Raw genomic sequence first — 15785 nt, forward strand, 5'->3', positions numbered from 1 at the left:
TTATCTTTTGATCGTTTTTTATTAATAATGGACAAGAAATCACAGTCAAAACCTTCAAGATTAATCTCTGTTACAGCTGCATAGAAAAAGAGGTGTGTGGTTTTATTTTTCAAGAACTCTGAGAAAGAAAAGGTGTCTTGATTATGTTTGTCTGCAAAATTAAGCCACTGGTAGCATGTAAAATGATATTGGACACTCCAGTCTGACACTGGAGGTTGCTTCAACTCTGCATTTAAATGAGCCTCCCTCGAAGAGGTGATCTTGAATGGCTGTGTGACACAGGATATTCTGCATTTTACGTGCACAGAAGCTTTTTGAGTATTTAGAAATATCTTAAATATTCCCCTGACTTGTTATTATAATTAAAGAAATGGAGGAGTGAGGGAGGGCAGGAATAGTATTCTTTATGCCAGGGGTATGAGAGGGTAGTGAAAAATATGTAATGTGAATCCTGAGGCAGCATGCCTGGGGGGGGGGTTGTTTGTTTTACCCCCTCTCCTCCCCAGCTACACCTATTGATGTTTCTAAATGCAGTGTATTTGGGAAGAGGCAGTTGGGAAAGAATTTACCTGCTGCTGATTTAAGTCTGCTATGAAATATGTTTCCATTCACTCTCATCTTTGTATGCTACATTTAGTTGGAAGAAGGTACATCAGGTTGGTTTTCACCCCATATAAATGGGAGGTATACTTGAGATGGACCCTAATAATTTAATTGGTGACTTTTTTAATTGACAGTTATGAATAAAATGATTTTTTCGTAAAGTGGAACAAAATTACCTTGCCTTCAAACTTAATGCAATGAGGGATTCTTAGTCTTTTGTGTGCAGTGTGTGGCATTATTGGTGGTGAGGTTTTGTGGGTTTAGATGTAGATACACACTTTTCTTTTATGTTGTCCAGAGTCAGCCCTGTTTCTGACACTGTGAACAGGTAAGGAAAAGGTGGTTGCTTAAAAGACATGAGAGGAAGAAGGTAAAGGGGCCACCATTGGTTGCTGGAAAGTCAGGTTTGTTACTGTTACCTTGGGATATGGTAAAAGTCATCTACTTCTGAGGTTGTGACTGCTTTTGCAACACTAGAACAGTGGAGGTGATAAGGTCAGATCTGCAGGTGTCTGTCTACCTTTGAGTAGAAAGCATTCTGTGTACTTTGAGTATTCCCTGACTTTGTCTGCTCTATGTGTGGGGAGGGTTGCTGCTTGGTTTTTTGTTTGGTTGGTGTTGGGGTTTGTTTTTTTTTACTTTGCTTTGCTTTTGGTGGTACACCCACATGCCCCACCTTTGTCACTTTTATCCTTAAATGTGAGCCTGTTCAGGTCAAGCATTCTTTGTTAGGTTATGGGTCATTGCCCTATTGGAAACTTGGTTTTAAAGGGTTGTTTTCCACCAGGTTAAATTCATTTTTGATGATTAGAACATGGGTAGTGTCTTGACTTGAAGTCTAAAACTATCACAGGTGCATTTAATGGATGAGATTGTTCTAGAAATCTAAAACCACTGTAAAAGTTCTCCAGAAAACACTGTAATTGTTAGGTCAGGGCAAACAGTTTTTCATCAAGTTGTTGCACATGTGGCCAAACTACAGAGCAGTTCTGCCCTGACTTACCAGGTGCACCTGAAGATGGGGGGTGAGGGAGAAGGGAGAGGCTGCAGAACAATCAAAGTGCTGGATTGGTGGCCAAAATGAGCAGCACCTGCAGCAGCCTTGGCTAACCCAGCCTGGGACATTCTGCCACAAAGACTGAACCCTTCAGTGGCTCCACTGTTTCTGTGCACGTTGAGATGTGTCAGAGCCATGGAATGAGATAATTCAGTATCACAGGTACACCCAGGAGGCCTTTTAGGAGTGTATTTTCAAGGCAGGTTTGCATGTGTGGAATATTCTGCATGTGTCTGGTGAGTTATGATGATTTCTCCTCTTATCTGCTGCGTGGAAGTGAGAACTTTTTCTGCTGCTCTAAAGACAGAAAATGTCATCAATATTATGTGTTTCTCTTGGGTAGTTGTGTTGTAGCCTAACACTTTGGGTTTTGGTGTGGTTGTATGTTTTTTTTTTCTTCCCTTGGCAATGGGAATAGAGCAAAAGGAAAAGGCAACATTGCCTCTTATCTCCCTGGTCAGGATACCATTAAATAAAGCTATTTAATGTGTGGATGAAACTTGCCCTTTGAATCTCCAAAGGGCTTCATGTGTTTTTCCCCATTAATTTTTAGGTGAGGTGGAATAGAATGTGATACCCTTTGTGGATCCAGTGGCTTTCCCTTAATGAAAACAAATGGTAAAAATTAATCTTGCTGGAGTATTTTATCACTAGGCAGCACAAGCATGTCTTTGAACAACACTGCAAATATAAAAGAATTAAGAATGGATGGTGCCCCCTTCAGCAAATACAGTTAGTTCTTAAATTGTTTCTAATGGGAATCCTTTCTAATGGAGTCTTCAACCTGAGTGTTACTATAGGTAGAAATATGTGCCAAAGAGCAGTTAGTGAATGTGGGAAAGGAAACTAAAATTATTCTTGGGGAAGCTACCCAGGCTAGAAAAAAGCAAGCCAAAATCTGTTGTCTAGAGACTATTTGCCAGTTGTCTTTGCTGAAGGAAACAATTGGCAGAGGTGAGGTTTGTCTGCCACTTCCAGTGTACCAGTGTAGAATAAAGCAGGTCAGTGTGTGTGTTCAAAACAAGTGTCTTAAGACTTTATTGAAGCTTACCTGATTAATTTAATTTTAAGCATTTCTTTCCAAATGCCAGTGTCTGTCTGGGTCATGTGCTCAACAGAACTGTAATGCAGTGCCTCTCTCTTCCTAATGCAACTATAGCAAGGCTGTTAATTCACATATTGCACTCTTTGGGAGGATCTTAGAACAGCCATTTATCTTTGTAGTTGGTCACAAGCTGGACAGGACTTCAGCTGTCACCATGCTGTGTCCAGGGAAGCATCTCTCCTCCTCTCACTGAACCAAGTCAGGCAGAGCTCTGATGGTATGATGTGGTGGTGCTTTAAATTGAGCTTTTCTTGGAGGTAGGAGGAGAGATGTGTTAAATGTCCTTCCTGCTCTATACTCATTACCAGGTAGTTTGGAATTTTAAAGGAAAAATACCTCTGTATTCCAGGTCATATAGTATGCTTTTATACACAATTTAAACACTAACAAATGCTTGTTGTCTTTGCCTAATGAAGAACAAGGGCAAGAGCTTTAATTGAAAGGATCTGCCATAATGCTTAATGGGAAACTCTTTCAAGTGATTATTAGTGGTTTTTTCTTCACACTGGCAGCTTTTATGTGAAATAATTTGGCTGTATGATAACATTAACACAACAGTTCCAGGTAATGCATTAAAATACAAACCCTGCTGTCCCTTTTAGGCTTTTGTAATACTAAGTCCTGACCCATCAAGCTCCTGAGGAAGAGTTGGTGAAGATTTAAAAAATAACCCATCCCATACCCCTCTCCTTGGTTCTTTGAAAGTCTTGTCTTTCTAGAAATCTCAGCTTTCATAACTGTTGTGACAAACTTGAGAATTCCTGCCTGTGAATATAACCTGCTGATAACTTTCCCTGGGTGCAAGATGGCACAATATTGAAACCTGTTTGCAATGGGCTGCATGGTAAAATCCAGCAGACTGCTTCTTGTGCCATGGTTTCCTGAACTGCACAAAGCAGTATAAATATACATACTGGTTCCACAGGCACGATGCAAAGCTGGCTCACAGCACCAGCCACTGCAAAATTATTGTTCTAGTTCTCTTATGTGCTGTTTTGGGGACTTGATTCTTTTTACAAAAAGACATAAAAGAATAAGAGCATACCCTTGGAAGGAAATGTGAAGAATAGCTGAAGTGTTTCTGATACTTCCCTATGCCAAAGAGTGACTAAGCAATGGAAGCTTACAGCAGAGATTTGTGTTTTGGGTGGATTTTTTTTCCATTTTACTCATCTGAGAGCCTTTGAATTCTTGTTTTTCTAAGTCTTAAGCAGGCCTGTAACTACTCTGAGCTCTAGCTAGAGAACAAGATATGAAATGTAGCATAATAAAACTAAGCAGCTATTTCTACCTTATGTTGGAAACTTGAAGGAAACTATTTTACTATTTACTTTTTATCCAAATGCGTGAAATGTAACTTTAAAAATCTCATGAGGACAAAGATCTCTGGTGTACAGTTAAGGTGCCTTCTTGACTTGCACAAACAACAGTTCATTTTCATTTAGACATCTTATTGTTGTTCTTAAAAGACAAAAACTTAACTTATTGCTGTGGGTCTAGAAAGGAACCTTTCTAGACTGCATGGGTTTAATGTTTTTTAGTTCCCATTGCTCAAATATTGATGAGCTGAGTCATTTACATCTAGACAATGGTATGAAGTCAAATCCAACTTCCAGTGTTGATTCAGCATTAAGTATTTAGTTATAGAATCACTTATGAACCAACTTTGTTCAAATTCCATCAAACAGCTTCTGGTTAACTTTAAGGATTTCCAGGATTGTTCATGTGTCTTTCAAATCACTTCTTAGTTACCATCAATCTGAGGAAATTATTATTCTGGGAAGTGTTACAGCTGTGTGTGTGCATACAGTCAGGATGTGGAAATGCTGTATTGTTTTTTTGAAGCTTATGGAAGAAGTAGTAGTATAGTAAACGTTCAAAAATTAATTTCCCTTAAACAATGACTTTAAAAGTGTTTTCCATTCTTAGCAGCTTACATCTTAAGGAGATGACATGAAACAAAAATTTTCAACTTCTTCATTGCCAGTGACTTGGATAGAGCTTTCAGACCTCTTCTCTTATTTCTATCCCCATAAAGGCTGGGCTAGAGAGGTTAGATGGAACTAGGGAATTATGACTTTTTTTTTTGCACTTCCCTTTGTGCTCTGTTCATCTTTGCTGCAATGAACTAAAGCAGGCTTAGCAGCATCTTTTGTTGTATTATGCTCCTGGTTTTATCTTGTGTGTTCTCTTGGTTTTATCTTTTTGATGTTCAGAGTGGAGATTCCTGGCTCAGTGGACAGCCCTCAGCACATGGCCTAACATTCTTAGGCAGTAATTGAGAGAAACTCCTCTTAATCAGAATTACAAGTATTTATCTAGTCACAGATTCATAGGCAGGTTCATCATAGAAAGGCAACAAAAGCAGGAGTACTTTATCTGCAAACTGTTCACTTGAATAAAATGGAACAAACCCAGCACCTCCTGTTAACCTCAAATGCCCATTTGATCTCCCCATAAAAGGCAGTGCACAGAAAACTGAACAGTGCACAGAAAACTGAACAAATAAAACCCCTCCACTGGGTGAAGAAGCTTTCAAAGACTCCTGTGTTACACTTGTCAGGTTTGTGTTGGAGCTCCTCATCCTTTGGTGCTGTGTGTTCCAGGCTCATCAATCAGGCTGGGAGAGGGACAGATCCAGTGCTGCCAAACTTGCCAGGCTTGAACTGGCTGTGCTAGAGACCACAGGCAGGTAACAGGGATGAGGAGTGGGACTCAGTGCCATGGAAAATGAGTGCAAATTTGAGGAAATGGAAGGAGAGCCGTCACTTGAGAGGAACAGAATTGTCATCCACTGTAATTTTTGTTCAAATGAACAGCAGCAAAGTAGTTTTATCCTCAGCTGCTTCATCTTCTCTTGCCCATCTGTCTGAACCTCAAGTGACCTCTACCAAGATTAACACACAGGATGATAATATTTCAGATTGGCCAAGCAATGCTTTTGGTCCATGAGCAAAGGTTTTTTTCCTTCCCCCTCGTCCTAGTTCTGCTTTATATCAATGAAATTTTTGCCTTAAACTAAAGAGTCTGTCTAGGCAGAAGTGGAAGGTTGTTTGAGCAGTACATTTGAGAAAGCTTTTTAAAAATCTTTTAAAAGCAGTGGAAATTTCCAGGCTTCACAAAAGAAAAAGAAAAAAAAAAGATTTTAAGTTCTGGTCTAATAACTGCTTTGCAAGAAGAGAAATATGAAAAGGAACCGCAGACATTCTGGATGTCAGCCTGCAAAATTTTCCACTATTTCCTTTAATAACATGCAGGCATGCTTATATTGCTGGAATTTCAGTTAGAAGTCCTGTTCTGACTGAGACTTCGAGCTATTTGGTGAGCAAATGCTTGCTGAAAATCAACTATTGATTATATTCATCTTGTCTCCAGTTTCCTGTTTTACAGTTTGTGTTAACTGTTCCTATTGCTACGTGATCACTCCTGGGTGACAATCCATCTTTTCATCCTTCTGACAGTAATTCTGGGCCAACCTTTCCAACAAAGACTGTTTGCTGCTAAACTAGAAATGTTAATTGTTGTGCCTTTATATGTAAGGGAAGAAAGACATTAGGAAACACACCCTGTTCTAATAGTATTCTTTTGTAAAAACAGTTAACTTTAAAGCCTGTGTAATGGTTATTTTAAAAATCATTGTATCTTCAGATACAATGGTGAAAATCAAACTGAATGGTCTACAGGTTCAACCTCATTTGTCTACCTTGAAGCTCTTTTCTGTGTAAGTTCTTCTTGTTTACTAAAAAGCTCCCTGACCTTTCAGAGATCTAAAGAACTCTGTACTTGGAACGTGTCCTGTCTTTCTGTCACTACAAATATTTATTATTAACTTGGGCTGTTTTGGGTTAGGGCCTAAAGAATCCTTCATATATTGGGTTGAGATTTTTTTTTTTTTGGAATGCTGGGGTGGGAGCTAAGGGAGTGTATTGTGCAAAAAGCAAGCAACATCACAACTAATTGTCATCTTTCTAGTATTAACTGCAAATATAAATCCAGAACCCTTTAAATGCATTTTCATGGAATGCTGTCTGTCTAAGGCAGCACAGTCCACTCCCACAGTTCTCCAGCCAAGTCAGAGCTGTTGTGCTTCCTTTCTGTTCCCTCTCTCACTCTGCAGTCAGCAAACAGGTTTAAATGCAAAATCATCCATTCCCTCCCTCCTGCCAACAATGAAACCTGGACCCCAAAATCAAACTCCACCCCCCAGACAGCTCCTGGTTGCACAAACAGCAGTGGTAGTGCAAGGAAATGGGTGGGGTGGGACTGGAGCAGCCGGAGTGGAAACAAAATGGAACTGGATGGAGTTCCTGTCAGATTCTCTTTTTGAAACAAATGTGTTCTAGAAGAGAGGCTCAGATGGCCCCTGGGGGTTGGACAAATTCAGCCCCCTCTACCCACCTGTAGGAGGAAGAGTTGGATGAGATACTCATGATGTTACTCCTTACCTTTTGTATCTGCACTAAAAACATAATGTTACTGAAGTCAGGAGGGATTGAGTCGATAAATTGTGTGCTGTTCTGAAAACTGAGGTTGAGCAACATGAAAACACTTAAGGTGTATTTTTTTTTTCTACTGTAGCACAAATGTACTGCTAAGCAGAATAACTTGCTGAAAAGGATAAGTACTGCAATCATTTTATTTTGGAGTAGAATCAATCTATTGAATGCCTCACTTCTGTAAAGATTCAGATCACCAATCCCATGCTATTGGGGTTAGGGGGAAGGATTTTTAACAGGACTGTAGAATACAAATATATTGGCTTTTGTTATGAAGAACTTATTGCTTTTCTCCTATGGTGGTGTGATCAGTGGTGGTAAGAAACTTCCTGGTTTCTAGGTTGAGGACTAAGAATAGTCAAGATCTTTTAATAGCTGTGGTAAGTGTTGAACCTGCAGAGCAGATTGACATAGTTGCCAGCACTGATAGACTCAGGGCTTAATATTGTAGTGTTACTTAAATTCTAGTTTTCACTTCCACAAGATCAAGGTTAATTTTTTTTGTCTGGAGAGAATTTTTTTTTTTTTATAGAGAAAAACAAAAGGGGAGGGAAGGACGGTACAGAATGTATTTTGTGTACAGCTATTGTCTTACTATTACACCAAGAGTGCTTTTCATGTCTAGGTCTAGATAGTTTCCAAATTAACCTGTGCAACTCAGCCAAAATAAACAACTACATGCACAACTGAAGACAAATCACTGTAGTTTGTTTATTGTAGGGAAGGTATTGCTAAATATTCGATGTTTATATGAACACTTGTAGAAAAAGAATCTCTGAGTGCCAGTAACACAGATTTATAGGACACAGGGCAGTTTGGAATATAACCATCTTACCTGGAATTCCACAGGTGATGGAAATGGGAAGAGTGACACATAACAGTAATGGACTTGTTGATAATTGTGCTATGACGCAGTTGCAAAAAATAATTTGATTTTGGGGGGTGAGGGGGAGCTGGTTTGTCTGCTTAATATTGTCTGTGAAGTTTCTTTTCTGTTTTCCATCTCCCTGTATTTGCAGTTATGGATGCAGGAGCTCCCCAGGCAGTTTGCAGGGCAGGTACTGGATTGAGTTAACTGTGGACCAGACTCTTTAGACTGGAGTGTCCAAAAACCTTGTTTTAAGTGTATGACTTGTAAATGGAATTAACTCTTAGCTGACACACAGGTTTCACTGGTATGGAAGTTGAACAAATGTTTCCTGTTATGATAGGGCAAACTCTTGAAGTGAGCTGACTTCAGCAGAGGCAGAACAGTCCTAGCACTTGTTTCTGATTCAAATCCACAACTGTTTTACCTATAATAGGATCTCTTGAACATGAACACACTGTGAAATGTGTGTGATTGGCCTTTTCTGCTAGTTTGAGGGTCTTGAAACTGCAGTTTAGTTTCAAAGTAAACTTTAATATGTGACTGCTAGTTGCTATAATGAACTGTATAAATCTGTTCATTAATCTTTTGTCTTTAAACAGAAATAGTTCTACTTGATGTTTCTGTTACCTAGCACTCTTCAATTCTGTTTCATTTTTATTGACATTTCAATAATGAGTCACCTTTTTCATCCTCTTTCAGAGCTCACAAGAACTAGTAGGACACTATGTAGAGAGAAACCCTTTAAGGCAACACTATTCCTCAGTGCCAACTTGGTTTGAAAGTTCTTTCAAGGTGATGAAGTTGCACATGTGAGACTGGGAATATTCTGGCATGGAAAAATAATCCATTGTGCTTGCATTTTGCATGAAGGTTGACAGAGCAGGGTTCCAGAAACTTCATCTGTATTAGAGAATCTGGAAGAAGATAACTAAGAAGATAAGTTCAGGTGCTGTTGCAGGGTTTCCTCAGTAGGCTCACTTCCTTGGCTGAGGGCTCTTCTCTGCAGTAACACACTGAGTACCTCTAACTTGCAGTAGTACATTATTTTAGGGTGCTTTATTTCACACTATGTGGACTTGTGTGTATATATAGCCTCAGTCACTTGATATCATACACAGTGTCTACCACAGCACAAGATTTTTTTAAATAATTCTAAAAAAAAAAATAAAAATCCATTAACTTCCTCCTTTAACACTGAGCCACTGATAGGGAGTAGATGTACTTATTATGGATCTGTTGCACCAGATTGGCGGTGTCAGCTGAGGATGTACCACATTTGTGGTGGTGTTACCATGGCAACTGCCTTCTAAGAGCTGTCTCAAGGTCACTCATCAGTTGTAGCCTGGAGTGTTTGCTGCTTAAGCAAAATATCTACACCAAACAATTCCGGAAACCATCACCCTGCTTTGAAAAAGCAACAATAGGGATGCAGAACAGTATTTTATTTTTGAGTCAAGGGAAAGGATATTCTCTTTAATTATCCTCTGTAATCATCCATTAGATATTTGAAGGCTCTTAGGAACACTGAGGGCTCTGTTTTAGTTCTGATGTAAGTTGTAAGTAATTTAGTCTCAATGATGTGAAAATTGTCATATTTAAAAGAAAAACAAAATATAGAACCCTTAGAAACTGAAGAACTCAAATTGAAATTGGTGGCCAAGCCTGAAGTTTTGGTGCAAAAATGACTGTTTGTGGTGATGAAAATTCAGGCAAGATGGTGAAAACCTACATTGTATTGAGAATTCAGACCTTCATATACTTAAGGGCTTTTTTTATGAGACATGCAGATGCATTCTGGCATCTAAATCCTTGTGTGTGTAGTCAGAGAATGTCAAATCCACTGAGCAGCATTTTCACTCTGATGCACAGTGATTCACAGCAAGGCTAGAGAAGGGGTGGCTCATGAAGTTGCTCTTGTGTGTGAGGTTACAAGAGATTCTATTACACTGCATCCATAAGGCTGAACCCACTGGACTAAAACTGGGTTAGAATGACACTGAACAGTTACCTGACTGGTAAAAAGCCCCCGTGTTTTATGTGGCACTTTGTTTAGTTTTCCTTTTTGGATGTAAGCTCGCCTTTCTTCTTTCTTGTTCCACCGTTTCATGGACTAAAATAACAGTAGGAGAGCAACAGAAACAACCATTTTGATATTATGGCTGACTACTTCTCAATTTCTTTTAGAAAAAGTGGTAAATTCTTATTTTGAGAACTTAATGTATTCAGAGAACAATCTAATCCCTCCTTTTGCTTTCTAGGCTAGGAGCTAGAAGGTTTTGTTGCTTCCTTTCAAATACATGTATTAACTGGTCTTCTCTCCCATCTGTTGTTTTTTTAACTTCTCTTTAGTTTGTAGGTTTGGAGATTATTATTTCCCAAGTGCATGTCTTTTATATCTCCACAAGTAGTTGTCCAAAGAGCCCAGGGAGCTCCATTCTTGGAGTACTGCTAGTACTCCACAAAGGTGATAGATGAGCTGATATTTTTGTTTCTAGATTAACAGGATATACCTAAATGTAAGGAGTGAATGAAAACATGAGAGAAGGATATCAGGTTAGTAATCCAGTCATCTTTCACTCTCAGTATAACAAGCCTAGACCTTAGGTAAGAAGGTGGAATCAAGTTGTACATTTAAACTGTTGGAAAAAGGGAGTTAAGACAAATCTCTGCTTTATTAAGGGTGATCTGTAAGAGGCATTAGTGATAAATGTGTCGTTCTCACTAAAGTGAGCAGTCAATTCAAATTTCAACACACATTATGAGCTGCTGTGTATCCACATAACAAGAGAAGAACAGTTGTCATCAGTGCCACTTAACAGATGTTTGCAGGACATTTCCATGGGATGTGATGTAGTGATATATAAAAGCACTGCCTTGTCTACAAAAAAAGTCCTACCCAGGCAACTACAAATTGCATGTGGTGAAGTATTTACTGAGAGATGATTTAAGCCACAGAGCTGGTATCTTCATTATTTACTAGAGACTGTGGTTATAGTCTGAGGTACAGGCTGATCACCCAAAGCTCTCTGTGCAGTCCCCCACAGTGTTGCTGCCTTGAACTGGGCTGGGAGCCTGTGCTGACTTCCAGGCTAAGTTCATCCAGGTGGTAAAGGAAGTTCTCACTGAATGTGACATCTTTGCTACACTGCAGGTAAAAGGTAACTTCAAAGCTACCTAAGGCACGTTCATGCAAATTTTATTAAAATAAGTTCTTGTAGAGCAGATGTTATTATCTGCTTAACCACAAAATCAGATTTGTATTTCACTTTATGTGCACTCATATGGTTTTCTGAGAGCAAACAGGCTAGACTTGTGGGTCACCCTTACACCTGTGTTTTTCAGGGTATTTTACAGTATATTACTTAAGAACTGTCCAAGAGTTCATGAGAGAAACAGTCTGATATTCTACAGCTGTTACAGATTTCTTGAGGATGCTGCTAGTTGATATCTTTTAACAAGAGCAGGTCAGCTAAGATCCTAGACAGTGGCAGTGTTTTATTGCAATATATATGCACTGGCTATAGCCAAAATAGACTCAAGCTTAGGTACACTAATTGCCTTAACAGCTTCAAAGGTTATTTTTTCTTTGCAGTAGCAAGGCTAGTTCCACTTTCTAATGTAATACTTTGAACAAAAGGTTGGATACTTTTGTGTAGTCATATTTGCTGCCCTGAAAGTTTTGAGTCTTGATATTTAGTAATTCTAATTCAGTCTGGTCTTGGTTTTTTTTTTCTGAAATAGTAAACTTGCAAAACTCTCAGGCTTTTCTTCCTCCCCAAATAGAGTTAGCAAGGCACTTCACCGCAGATTGATTCATTTAGAAAATATTTTCATGCACTGTTATTGTTAAAAACAAACAAACAAAAAAAGGCCTTTACCTGAAACGGAATGTTTCTCTTCTAGACTTACACTGGCTCCATAGCATCAACAATGGAAAAAAATAAGTAACTAACAGTCCTCCAGAGACTTTAGCTCTATCAGCCAGGGCTGTTGGTTAGTGTAAAACAAAAACAAAACCCCACCCACAAAAGCAAACAGCTGAAAAGGGGCTTAACTTGCCTAATTTATTAAGGTAGCATTTTTGGTGTATTCATGCTAAATTAAAGGTCCCACCTCCGAGGCAGGGATTTCAGAAACTGCTCTGACTTTTCTCTGGGTGCTTACATAGAAGTCCTCGTGCACTTCAGTATTGCTTTCAAGAATGTGAGGCAGAGTGGAGCAGAACTAAACACTTCCTGAAGTTCTAATTCAAGATTCGCCACCAGCACAGAATCCCAGAGTGGTTCAGGTTGGAAGGGACCACCCTGGGGCATCTGGATTAACCTCCCTGCTCAAGCAGGATCATCCTAAAGCACATGGCACAGGATGGTGTCCAGGCACTTCTTGAATATCTCTCCAGTGAGGGAGATAATCACTTAGTTTATAGCTGGTATTTCATAGCTGGAGGAATTTCCATTAAGATTTGCTAAATGAGACAATGTGGTAGACACGTTTTGCAGAACAGATGAAGCAGCTTTTAACACTGGAACTATGTTAACTCTTCTGAAAGGATACAGCTTGTTAGGTACAGCTCAGCCAAAATAACAAGTTTTCCAGGAAAGTTGTATCACTGGTATCTTTTTTTTGAAGCAAGTCTGGTAAAAGCCTAAGGTATAAAGGTTTTTACCCACATTTCCAATCAACTTAAGTGTCTTCATTGGCAGCTCTCTTAGTAGTTCTTTCCTCATTCTAAGTGCAAGAGGAATTTCTCAACAAAGGCTGCTGGAACTTGGCATTATCTTGAATCTGCTTCACTCCACAAAGTCCCAGATTGTATCTCTAGAGAAACAGAAGGACAAAGCACAGATCAAGAGTCAGATAAAAGAAAGAACATTAAGTTGCTTTCATAACTTTAGATAAGCAGAAAACAGAGCTTCTAGAATTAAGATATTTTGGTGATTTTCCACTTGGGATAATTTATCTTGGGTTTGGTGCCATATATCCAGATGTAACTAAATTGGCTCCAGGCAAAGTTTACCACAACACTTTTCTATTGCTCTGGGTAAAAAGCTATTACTGTCATCTTGGAAACATTAAGTTCTGTATTACTGATGTCAGAATTGGCAGAAGTTAGTTTAATCCTCTCAGAGAAATTAAGTTATTGCCTACATGCAACAAAATAACACGGAGAGGGCCACTAATTCACTGGTTTGCTAGCAGTCAGCTGAAAAGGTTTCAGGATCTCCATGGTATACAAATATCCTGATGTCTGCTAGTGCTGAGGCTGTCTCTAGAAAAAACAGGTAGTTCTTATCCCCGAGACTTCTTGCAAGAGTTCTGCCCTCCAAACCAGATAGTTCCCTATTCATGTAAACTCTGCTCTCCCAGTAAGTCAATCATGGGGTTGTTGGCTCCATCTTGTGCAATGCTTTAAGATGTATCTTCAGCCAGCTCTTAAAGCAGTATCCCAAATATCACCATTGAAAAAAGACATGCTAAAGGAATTGTTGCCTTAGTGTCAAACTACAGGGATGTGAAGATTGTTTCTCTGTGAGCTGGAGCAGAATGGGAGTCCAGAATTTTTTTTTTAATTTTGGAATGAAACAAGCTTATGAAGTACACCATGACTATGAAGAAATAGTGAGCAATTAATTACTACTTTCTAAAGCAACCTGTAAACCTTAATTTGGTATACTGGGACAATGGGAGATTGCATTAGTTGGCTGGGTCTAAGAAACTTTATTGGAACTATTTGTTTGGCTAAATTTTTTTTTTGAAATATATAAATAAATTTCTATACTGGAATAACTTCCTAGCTGCTCCTAACCCTTTCTCACATATTAAGTTACTGCTAATGAGAAGGCTAATGACTGAAGATAAAAATAGAGCATGTTGAACTTGACATGAACCTTAATATCTTTTCCAGCTTCTACGAGGATTGTGTTGTGAATTGTGCATTGTTTAGTTGCTTTCTCGCTGATTAAAAGCACTGAAATAAAGCGTGTTGTGAAATAAAGTTGCTGCCCTTGCTTTGTTTACAGTTTGGATATTTATCTAAATGTTACTTTACCAATGTGATGCAAAGTTAAAGCTTGGAGATGGGATTCCTAAGTCTTATTAAGACTTGTTTTTCCTGAAGGCAAAAGATGCTGCTGAAGACATAAGACAACTCAAATGTATTTATTTTCAAAGCCTCAAACTCATTTTGTTTACTTGGGCTTTGGATAAAGCCAGGGTGGCACATCAGATATTTCACTATAGAGTTTGTTACTGGGGCCTTACAGAAGTTCTTTGAGCTTGGTCTTGCATATCTCTTTATCCTGCTTATTGTAAATTCTTTTATTGACTTCAGTGGTAAGTTTGCTAAATACTTCATAGAAATAAGATTGATCTTGACTGAAACAATTCTGCAAAGCATAATGCATGAAGATTTGGTACACTCTTAAAGAGAAAACTAATACTTCTTGTTCTGGGAGCAGGTCCTACCATGTCTTGATTACCTCTGATATTTTATTCTTGTCCTCTAGAAATGTAGATTTGGTAGCTAATAATTACACTGAGGGTGGTCATTGAAGAAGAAACTGGTGATTTAAGAGAACTTTCTGTTCAGGGTGAGTGACTCTGTGTATCCCTCGCACTTGATTTAGGAGATTTGTCCTTTTTTCAGTAATGCTTTTGTCTTTATCCTGGTGTTTTACTTAGGGGAGAAGAGGGCACTCTGTAACCAATATCGTTGTCCAGCTCTCTTCCACTCAGTAAAATAAAAAGTAAATCTGAATTAAATCTTCTGGCAAAATAACAGACCAGTGCTAAGTAATGTTGTGCAAAGAAAAACTAGAAAACTGAAGATACCCCATCATTATACAGTCATGTTATGCCTTCCTCTTGAAGATAAGTATTTCTGGTATGTGCAGTATCAAAAAGAGTATAATGGACTTCATGTTTCTCTGTATTTTTAATGAGAAACAGAATTTCCAGCAGTGCTCTCTCATCTTTTTTTTTTCTTCTTTTTTTGGCCTGACAGTACAAGGCGGATCTTTACAAAACCACAAGTGTCATGGAAAATCAACAGGAAGAAAGTGTTTTCCTCTGCAGTCATTTCGTGTGTTCTCCTTATTATCAGATGGCAGGGTTAAAAATAAAAAACTGACACTTTCACAGAGCGTGGGGCTTAACTACAGAACTGAGGGCCACAGAATATTGCAACAGTATTCATTTTCATGGGTTCAAAAGGGAAAAACTTACACAGAAGAGAAATCCAGCCACTAGGAAACTCATTCCTTTTGGACCAGGAAATTCCTGAACTGTAGATTGTGAAGTTTGACAGTGTGCTAAAATACATTCATATGCTTTTTTTCTTCCTAGGCATTCCTATGGGCTTCTGTTGGAGAGAACACTGTGCTAGGTAAGTCTCCTGTCAGGACTGCTTTGTTTCCTCTGGATCCATTCTCGTAAACCCTTGATCTGTAGGGGGTTAGGAAAAGGGAGAAAAATAATTTCAATTAGCTTAGAAAAATAAAGGTATTTTTTTATGCTCTATATTAATATGGGATGTAGTTTGCTGTCTTCCACCTCCCTTAAACTTGAGGGAATGCATGGTAGGACCTGACCTTGATATGTGTCATGGTATGTAATGCTGTCAGGCTTTTGGGGAATACTTGGACCATTTAAAGA

At 38.8% G+C, this 15785-nt stretch overlaps 1 protein-coding gene across 1 annotated transcript in view; it reads left to right on the plus strand.

The window, feature by feature from the left end:
* NCOA3 (nuclear receptor coactivator 3) overlaps window positions 1–15785 on the plus strand; it is a 70970-nt gene that overhangs the window by 2036 nt on the left and 53149 nt on the right. The window contains exon 2 of the mRNA XM_018073901.3: window positions 15477–15516. The gene's annotated coding sequence lies outside the window, so the exon portion shown is untranslated. The remainder of the gene's footprint in view (window positions 1–15476; window positions 15517–15785) is intronic.

This window comes from Manacus vitellinus, unplaced genomic scaffold, assembly GCF_001715985.3.
Source record: "Manacus vitellinus isolate BGI_N305 unplaced genomic scaffold, ASM171598v3 scaffold_26_pilon, whole genome shotgun sequence".
Lineage (NCBI taxonomy): Eukaryota > Metazoa > Chordata > Aves > Passeriformes > Pipridae > Manacus > Manacus vitellinus.